Below are 9,518 nucleotides of genomic sequence, written 5' to 3'. Positions count from 1 at the left end.
TTCCTATAAACTGTTTGAAGAAGTAATTCCTATAAACTGTTTGAAGAAGTAATTCCTATAAAAAAACTATTTGCTTTTTCCTTCTACTAAAAGTGGCAATCTTATAAAATCTTAAATTAGCTTAATAAGTGATATTGTAAGATATTTGTTTTCTGTGTAAGTATCCAATTTGTCCGTTTTATAAAGAATGGATCACAGAGGAAATTTGCAGAGTAATCTGAAGTTGAAAATTCGACTGTGCTTTAAGTTTAGTGACAAATAAACAGATTGGACACGTTTGGTGGGTAGTGAAAACAATCTTTATTACAGACACAACAACAATGAAAAAACAGTGTTTGTCTACCACCGTAGATAAGTGGACAATCGCTTCTACTGGATCACTGTATAGATGATCAGCTTTTCATCTCTCAAGATGAATCACTGCCGAGCTAAACTTGATGACAGCCAAATAGGCTACTCTAAACCAAAGATCTTACTGACACAGAAAAACTAGGTTTTTTTTGTCTTGTGATTGCATCACCACTGACCGATCATTCTCTCACAGCATTCATCAATTGGGACTTACTGACATCGTCCAATCGGCCAGCAAAAGTGTACGTCTGCATTTTTTGCGAGAAAAGTTGGTGTTAATTTATGAGAAAGAGACAAAGACACAAGAGCAATATTATAACTTTCAGCAATTTTCTAGACCAAGTATTTTATGCAAAAACCGCATAAAACAAAGTACACGAAAAATTTGAAAATTTCTACATTATAAAAGATTATGGAAAAATACGTGATATACAGCAAACACGGTATACTCTTACATCACAACCATAAATTATAGAAACTAGTATTCTTTTCCCAAGATTTGACACCCAACTCCTCAGTACAGTGAATTAAGCTGCAAAATGTCAGAAGTGCATGAGTTAGTGGTATTCTTAGACAAATATATTCATTACTCAGTAAACTAAGCTATGTAATGAAAAAATGTTAGCTTCATTTATTCAACTTGTTAGTGAATTTCTAGCAACAGTCCCATCCTTTAACCAAAGTCATGAGATCAAAGAAATGGCAGCATTATACAACTTTGTATTGGCTTTTGTATAGTCTCTCATCCTTTAACCAAAGTCATGAGATCAAAGAAATGGCAGCATTATACAACTTTGTATTGGCTTTTGTCTTCACGCAGATTTCCGTATAGCGTTGCATGCTTTAACCAAAGTCGTGAGATCGAAGGAATTCCAGCTATACAGAACTTCGTAGAAAGTTTTTGTATAGTCTCTCATCCTTTAACCCAAGCTATGAGATCGAAAGAATATCCGCTTTATACAACTTCACGCAGATTTCCGTATAGCGTTGCATGCTTTAATCCAAGACATGAGATCGAAGGAATTCCAGCTATATACAACTTCGTAGAAAGTTTTTGTATAGTCTCTCATCCTTTAATCCAAGACATGAGATCGAAGGAATATCCGCCTTATACAACTTCACGCAGATTTCCGGTCAATACAGTTTTCAGTAGTGATAATGTATTATGCGCAACCTTTAAATTACCTTAGTGATCGGTATGACATTACTGTTTTGTAATAACGCTTACACATGCGATAAAAACGAGCATTCTGTTTATTTATTAATTGTAACTTTTACACAGCTGTGACTTTGGATTACTTTACTCTTTAATCAATAACCGTTGCTTTATAGTCACTCAAATTTCTATTAGTATTCGTGCACTTTACAGGGGTGCTTAACAGTAAACAAAGCAGTTGGATACTGCGTACGAGGTAGCGTTGCTATTGTGCGCGTTTGCGTTTGTATATAAGCATATATATATAATAGGAATCGTGTTCGATTGCAACACTATGAACACTTGAAGAGCCGCCATTGTTGGCAGAATACTTTCTTAGCGTATCTTCTTTCAGATAAAGCCATGCTACAAATAGAATGGTGACGCTAGAACTTGATTAATTAAGAAAGTGTTTCTTATTTCATCCAAGTATGTCTAAAAATGGATATTTTCTCGAGAATTATGGTCACCCATAAAAACTTTAAATGTTCCTTTCTTTCAGAAAATTGAATCAAGTTATTAAGAATTAGGGTAGGGATAATGATATGTTTAAGCTTATAGGGTATAAAATACAAGTTTTTATTGCCTTACCATACTATACACTGTACAAAGTCGTCACCAGTGGACAGCATTGAAACTGTGTAAAGAAGTCTACACAGTGTGATTTCAAGGAGGTAAATAAATACGGACTTGTTCACAAATTTTGATGCTGACTTTATTACAGCTCTAGATGGTTATTCTCAGCGATCTCAGGTGATATATCAGTGACTTCAGTCTTTTTTTTTTTTATCGAGGAATGCCACGTCATTACGAAATGTCAATTTTGTGGTATACGACCCAAATTTCTTTAAACTTTACGTGCTGACGCGAAAGTAGCAAAATTCTATTACACGTCACAAACCAAAGCTCGCAAGTTATCTTGATAGGAGAAATTCACTTTAGGACTAAGCTAAGCAACGTCAAACTTTTTGTATACCTTAGCTTATTCACCGTTCTGATTACAAACATTGCACTTACTTGGGTGCATACGCTCTGAGAAGTAGAGCTGTAAAATAGTGCCATATAAATGATATTAGAAATTGTACGTATTCATCGACTAATTAAAGTCTTGTTCCAAATAGACATGAATGTGTTGGAAACTCAATTTTCTATGCAACCATGCACATAAAAAACGAAACAAAGACTTAGCCATAACTACTCTGAAACAAGTTAAAACTTTCTGATAATGAAAACGAACACACTTAAGAAATGCGTATTATTTTGGGTATATTACCTGAATTTTTATAACTTGGTTGTTTAGTACAGCCCACGGTTCATGTGGATAAAATCATTTTATTTTGTGTCTAGTTTTTTTGTCCACAATTGACATGGGAAGTGTAATTAATAAATAATACCTGCATAATGTAAATGTTACTAGTGGTATATCTAGGAAAATATGACTGTGGCAGCAAAGTTTAAAGTTGTGAGAAGACAAGATGACATCTGATTATCCGAGATCATTTCGTAAATCTTAAGGGTTTGAATTTAGTTTAACATTTGTAGGGAGAAAAACATTTTCTATAAAACAAAAAAAAAAACAAGTTGAAAAGAGCGTTATATTACTTAACATATGTCGAGCCACTTTATGAACTTATTACTTTAATAATATCCAAGTACTTGCCAAACAGTACGTAGGTTGTATTTTATTAAAAAGTGTTAAAAAAAAATATTTACTAAATTCTTTTGGAGAGGGACAGTTTGGACAGTCAGTATCTCTTGAAACACTTCCGTTATGAGCTTACATTCTTGGAAGTCGAAGAAATGTAAATGCACGTAGATAAAATAACAAAGCAAAATAACAAAGAGTAAGAACTGGACAAAATAAGAAACATGTCAAAAAATGACTTTGTGAACATTTAACAAAGAACGAAAAAAATCAAAGAAAGAAAACAACTTAATGATGCAACGGCGAACTCTACTGAGGGAAAGGTCAACAAAGTGTAAATGGAGGGATTAGAGAAATAGCAGAGTTATAAAGAGAGTAAGAGAAAGAAAAAACGGGCAATCAAGGTCGTAAATCATCCGTCAAAGTAAGTTTGGAACATATTCTATTGTGTAGTGAACGACTGACGTAATGGACTGGCGTACTTGGAACACAACAGACGAGCTTTCCAAGCTACCAGTTTTATCTGGTATTTTTCAGTTTTACTCTTGTTCTCAATAATAGAGTTTGAACTTAGCAGTACAGAAAATCTATTTATAATATAGTAATTAAAATTTTAAGCGATCATGTCATGAAATGTAAACGTAAAGTATAACAAATGAAATATAATCGTACATTTCTGTTAAGAGTTTGAATTTTTAAAAGACCTTTTACGTTATCGCTACCCTGCATTATCAGAAGCTTACCAGTAGATTGTACAGTTTGGATAAGTACAGAGTCATGTTAACCTGCATTACGTTACTTCCTGTTTTCTTTGCATGTCACATTGAACCTTGACATATTTAGATCTTGTTATATTATAATCGGTACACTTGGATGAATGAAAATAATATAATCAATGTTTTTTAGTTTTAATTTAATTTGCCTTTGAAACAATATATACAGCTTAGCCCAAACACGATTAGTTATTTGGCATACTGTCGAGATAGACTATATAACAATATATACATCTTAGCCCAAATATGATTATTTATTTGGCATGCTATATAACAGGTCGATATATAATTCTGGGAAACTATGTTACTTTAACTACACACTTTTGGGATGGCCATGCCCTACTAATGCTGGTTCTTAGATCAGAAGGGCCAAGGTTCGCGCTAGGATGCTTTCTGAACGCATTCCACACTCTCAGATGTAAGTACGCTATAAGAGTGACAGTCAGTCCTGTTATTCGTTTCAAAGTCGAACAAAGCCCTTATGGCAGTAGGTGCTACTAACTGGCTGTTATTCTTCTGGTCAGTAGTTCAAAATTGGGAACAGTTATAATTGAACGTTTTGGGTTTATAACCTGGTCGTTTAGGCGATGTGCGCATAAAGTCCTATTTAGTTTGAAGATAACAATACCGTAACTGCATTTATTAACCAAGCGAAAACCTACAATCTGTGTTACATGAAGTATGGGGGGATATGTAAACAATTATATGTTTGTATGATACAAACTGTCACAGATAGTGTTCAATATTCCTTCCACAATAAGCCTAAAGAAGCTGCTGCAAGTATCATCTGTTCAGTGACGCTCACAACATCCTGTAAACTAGTGCACGTGTTATTCAAATCACCGTTGTAGAAATACAGGAAAAAAATCATAATTCTAAAAAAAAAAAAAGTGATTTTAGGTAACAGACAGCACAGTTTTGAAACATGTACCAGTCCAAACCTTCCTGGACCAAACTTGTGATCCTTAATGTACCTGTAGCGAAATTCAGTTTCTCTAGGACAAGTACTTCTTAACAAAATAATCATTTAAAATATGGGGGTTTCTTTATAACTACCGTGTGTGTACATACACATGTATGTATCTATATATGTATGCATAAGTAATCATTCCTAAAATGTGGACAGTACATGTAGCTAACTTATATTTTAAAAGTAACACATACACACGTATAAACGAATCCAATTCTATAAAACAAACTAACTAAACGCAAATAATGTCGTAAATCAATAAACAAACTAAAACGTTTTATAATCAGAATGCATTAATGAGTAATCAATTAGGCACCCTTATTGTTAAGTATATTCGCTATACATGTAGATAGATAGATTACTTGTAGGCGAACGTACTGCACAGCCTATATTAATATTTTGATGTTTATTTAAAATGAATAAACATTAAATATTTCCCTTAACTTACAGAATGTATTTCGTTTTTGTTGTTGTCAGTTCTCCTTCTAACCAGGTCACTTGAAATTAACCTTTTCTTAAAGATTTTTTTTCAAGTAGCTTTGAATCTTAAAATACTCTAACGGCTATTTTTTCTTCATGAATCGTAAAAATCAATTCTTCGTTAGTTCATTGATCAACACTGTTTTCTGAAGTTTAGACCAATAAAATCAACCACGATTGTAGAAATAGAAGTAAAGATGGCACTTTACACTGTCGACAAAGTGATCCAACCTAACGGATAAAACGAATTGTTGAAAACTTATTCTAAAACATTATTAAATTTAATGCTGAAGTTGGGTAAAGTTTTTGCTTTTGACATATTTTTCAGTGTTGAAAGGTTGAAGTAAATACGTATTCCTAGTGAAGGAAAACTATTGAATTTAATAAGGTTAATTTACTTAGGATTCTAAGAAGTCGCAATATTTTAATCTTGGCCATCTTCAAAAAATATTTTTGTCTTATTATAATTAAAACATGGTCGCTTTGCGAACTTGTAAGAGTTAAAACATGGCCACTCTGTGAATTTGTAAAAGTTAAAACTTGGCTACTCTATGAAATTAAGTGCTCTAAACAGAAATGTTAAAATACAAGACTTGAGAAAGGTTTATTTTGTCTAGTTATTAATGTTATTCCTATTAAACGTACAAGTTTTATGTTCCTCATCTAATAATTTACATTTTCGTAAGTATCTTAGAATACCTATAGCTCAGCGGTAAGTCTAAGGACTTATAGCGCTAAAAATTGAGTTTCGATACTCGCAGTGGGCATAGCACGTACAGTCTACTGTGTAGCTTCGTGCTTAATAACAAACAGACTTGGACGTGGCCTTTGACTAAACTCATAGTACCGTTAAATGATGTCGTCGTATATGTTTTCAAGCGTTCTTGCTATCACTATTTATTTTGAAATTTAAGAGAAAACGTTTGATTTGATTTTAAGTGAAAACGGCGATAACGTTGAAGAATAAAAACGACTAATATAGGATACAGACCGTGCATTTCAAATAACAGTGCATACAGACCGTGTATTTCAAATAACAGTGCATACAGACCGTGTATTTCAAATAACAGTGCATACAGACCGTGTATTTCAAATAACTGCAATATAAAGATGGTTTCCTTAAGCTTGGACCCCATTTTCTGATTCATCTCTCAACACACACTCTGTTATGCCGAAGATTAATAATAGGGTAAATCAATGCTTCTGTCTGAGAACATCCGTTTCACGATTAAACCGTGGGTTGCGGAGAAAATGCTCGTTTCTGTTATAATGTAATGATATAAGCTTCTACATCTTGAAAAGGACAATCAAAATTTGATAGTTCAGATTATTATAGAAGTAAAGTTATGTTTTTTATATCACCATAATCTTAAGTGAAGATAGATCAAGCTTTTAGTAACCATGGTAACGCCAAACTTCATTGATCGCTCTCAAATGACCGCAATCTTAACTGTGCAACGTTTATAAGTTCTAAAGACCATCATCAAAGCCTAAATGACGTAGCAGTAAGTTAACCTGTTTAAACAGTTCAGGAACAGTTCTAGATCTCTTCTTTCTTCTTCTTGTTTTTACAGTAAACCTTTTACTTTGTTGTTCTTCATTTTTTGATTTTCTTAAAGAAGTTAAAATTCCCAAGGAAGCTGAAATAAATTATAAATATGTTTTTTAATGGAAGTAAAGAAGAGTGTGTAATATTATGTTAATCACACTATATCAGCTATATCCAGTGCCGACGATGTATTTCGTTCAACACCAGGGCTCTTCCGGCTAGATGGGATAGGACAGACACGGTACTGGTCGAGACACTGTTTATATTAACAAAAATCGCTTGACAACAACTGTTACAGTGTGAACTCGATTAAGTTAGCGAAGTGTAATATTTCATCAATTTTTTTTATGTCACAGTAAATCACAATTAAGATAAGGATTATTTCACACTCTATTACTTATTTATCTCAACATCAATTATTATTGATTATTATTTTCTTGAATTAATTGCCTGGCGAATCAGCAGACTAGGCTATTTAATCCTGTCCAGTGACCAGTGCATCAGCGGGAGAAGACTACGTTAGCAATTATTTAGATAAGAAAATCTGAGAAAAAGTAAAGAGGGGCGTATACTAACATGTAAAACACACGATATCTGCTATATCCAGTGCTGACGAGGCCTTTCCTCAATACCAAGGCTCTTCAGGCCTGCTAGGATATGGCAAACAAACTTTTATAGAATTACACGTATGGCGTTTTCAGCTATTTTTGCTCGCCACATTGAGCCTATGTTTATACAAAAATTGAATAATATGTGACACTGATGCTACTAATTTATTCTTCTAAGTTATTTAACTGACAAGCTATTTCGGGGGGATGGGGGTCCCGAAATCGATTTAACTCGGTGGTTAGTGGGGAATCAACTGCTATATTGGGTTTTATATTTATTTGTAGTATCTTAGATAGACTGTCTGCTGCATAACTTAGAATAATACATTAGTAGCATCAACATTACATATTCTTATAAATATAATTTCACTGTGGTGAGTGAAATATAACTAAAAACACCATACGTATCAAATACAGTCCACTACTGTAAGATGTCTAAGGTATTTAAATATTTTGCCATTTCCTGTCTTTATAACTAGAATTCATGCAAATACCATATGTGTTCTAGGACATTGAAAATTGTATCCCAATATCTGCTAGATCTAGAGTTGTGGTGTTTTTACCAGGGGAGTTAAAGCATCACAACGATCAGTGTTTCTGAACTTACTGTTTGTCTGTTAGAATTTAGTCGATTCAAGAAAGCCGTTTTTGCAATTCTATGATAAATGGAAAAATCGTGACAATATAAACAAACTCTCTTCTCTTACTTTAACAAGGGTCAGAACACATACCAAAGACGGGCTATCTAAAATGTCAGTTTAAATAGATGTTAAAGATTATCTCTCCTCCCCCCCCCCCAGACATTAACCCCCAAGTAGAGATTGACCAGTTCACGTAAGGAAGCTGAAAAGGAATGCTGTCGTTATTGAGCACGTGAGTTTTCCATGGTTCGAATTCAACTTTCATAGAAAACCTAGGAAGTGGTATATTTTTGAGCATGTTCTAGGCTTAGCACACTACGGTTAGTAAAGATGCAACTTATAGCATAGAGATGGCCGAAATGATGCAACTATTGCCATTCGTATAGCTTGTATATCAAATATTTTGACACCATTATTACCATTATTATAGCCAGCGGCGTAGTAAGGGTTTTAAAGACCCTGAGGCAAGAGACAATCGCATAGGTACAATGATTTTTTATATTCCCCGGTTCTTCTTCTTTCACCGAATCATCTAATATTAGCGACTACTATTCTCGTAGCTTGGGAGACAATTGTTCTGACACAGCTACTACCATTCTCAAGACTTGGGAGACAATTGTTCTGACACAGCTATTACCATTCTCAAGACTTGGGAGATAATTGTTCTGACACAGCTATTACCATTCTCAAGACTTGGGAGATAATTGTTCTGACACAGCTATTACCATTCTCAAGACTTGGGAGATAATTGTTCTGATACAGCTATTACTATTCTCAAGACTTGGGAGACAATTGTTCTGACACAGCTATTACCATTCTCAAGACTTGGGAGATAATTGTTCTGACACAGCTATTACCATTCTCAAGACTTGGGAGAAAAAGATTCTGACACAGCTATTATCACATGATGCTAACCATTGCAGATTTCTTTTCTTTGGCATTAGTGGTTCAACAGAAGTCTCATTAAAGCCTTAAACTTTATTGAATAAAATGTATTTTCTGCTGTAACCTATGAAAGTTAAAAATGCAGCATTCAAATTGCACTACAAATACTGGGAAGGTCAGTTGTAGGTGTTTAACTACGTTTAAACTAGGTTATTTTCATAGTGTTTTACATAGTAATACCTGCGTTTCCTGCCTGTAACAGATGTTATTAGTGATGTTATCTAGCTTCTAGGAATATTTTCAAACACGTACTGCCAGTTTGTAACTATAGATGGTGCTTAAGTTTCCAATTTTTTATTTTTTTCTGTTCTAAGAGACGTGCTTCAAGGACTTCTAGATAGGCGTGGCCTGGATGTCTATC

Source organism: Limulus polyphemus, unplaced genomic scaffold (assembly GCF_000517525.1).
Source record: "Limulus polyphemus unplaced genomic scaffold, Limulus_polyphemus-2.1.2 Scaffold390, whole genome shotgun sequence".
NCBI lineage: Eukaryota > Metazoa > Arthropoda > Merostomata > Xiphosura > Limulidae > Limulus > Limulus polyphemus.
Note: the sequence above shows the minus strand (reverse complement) of the source record.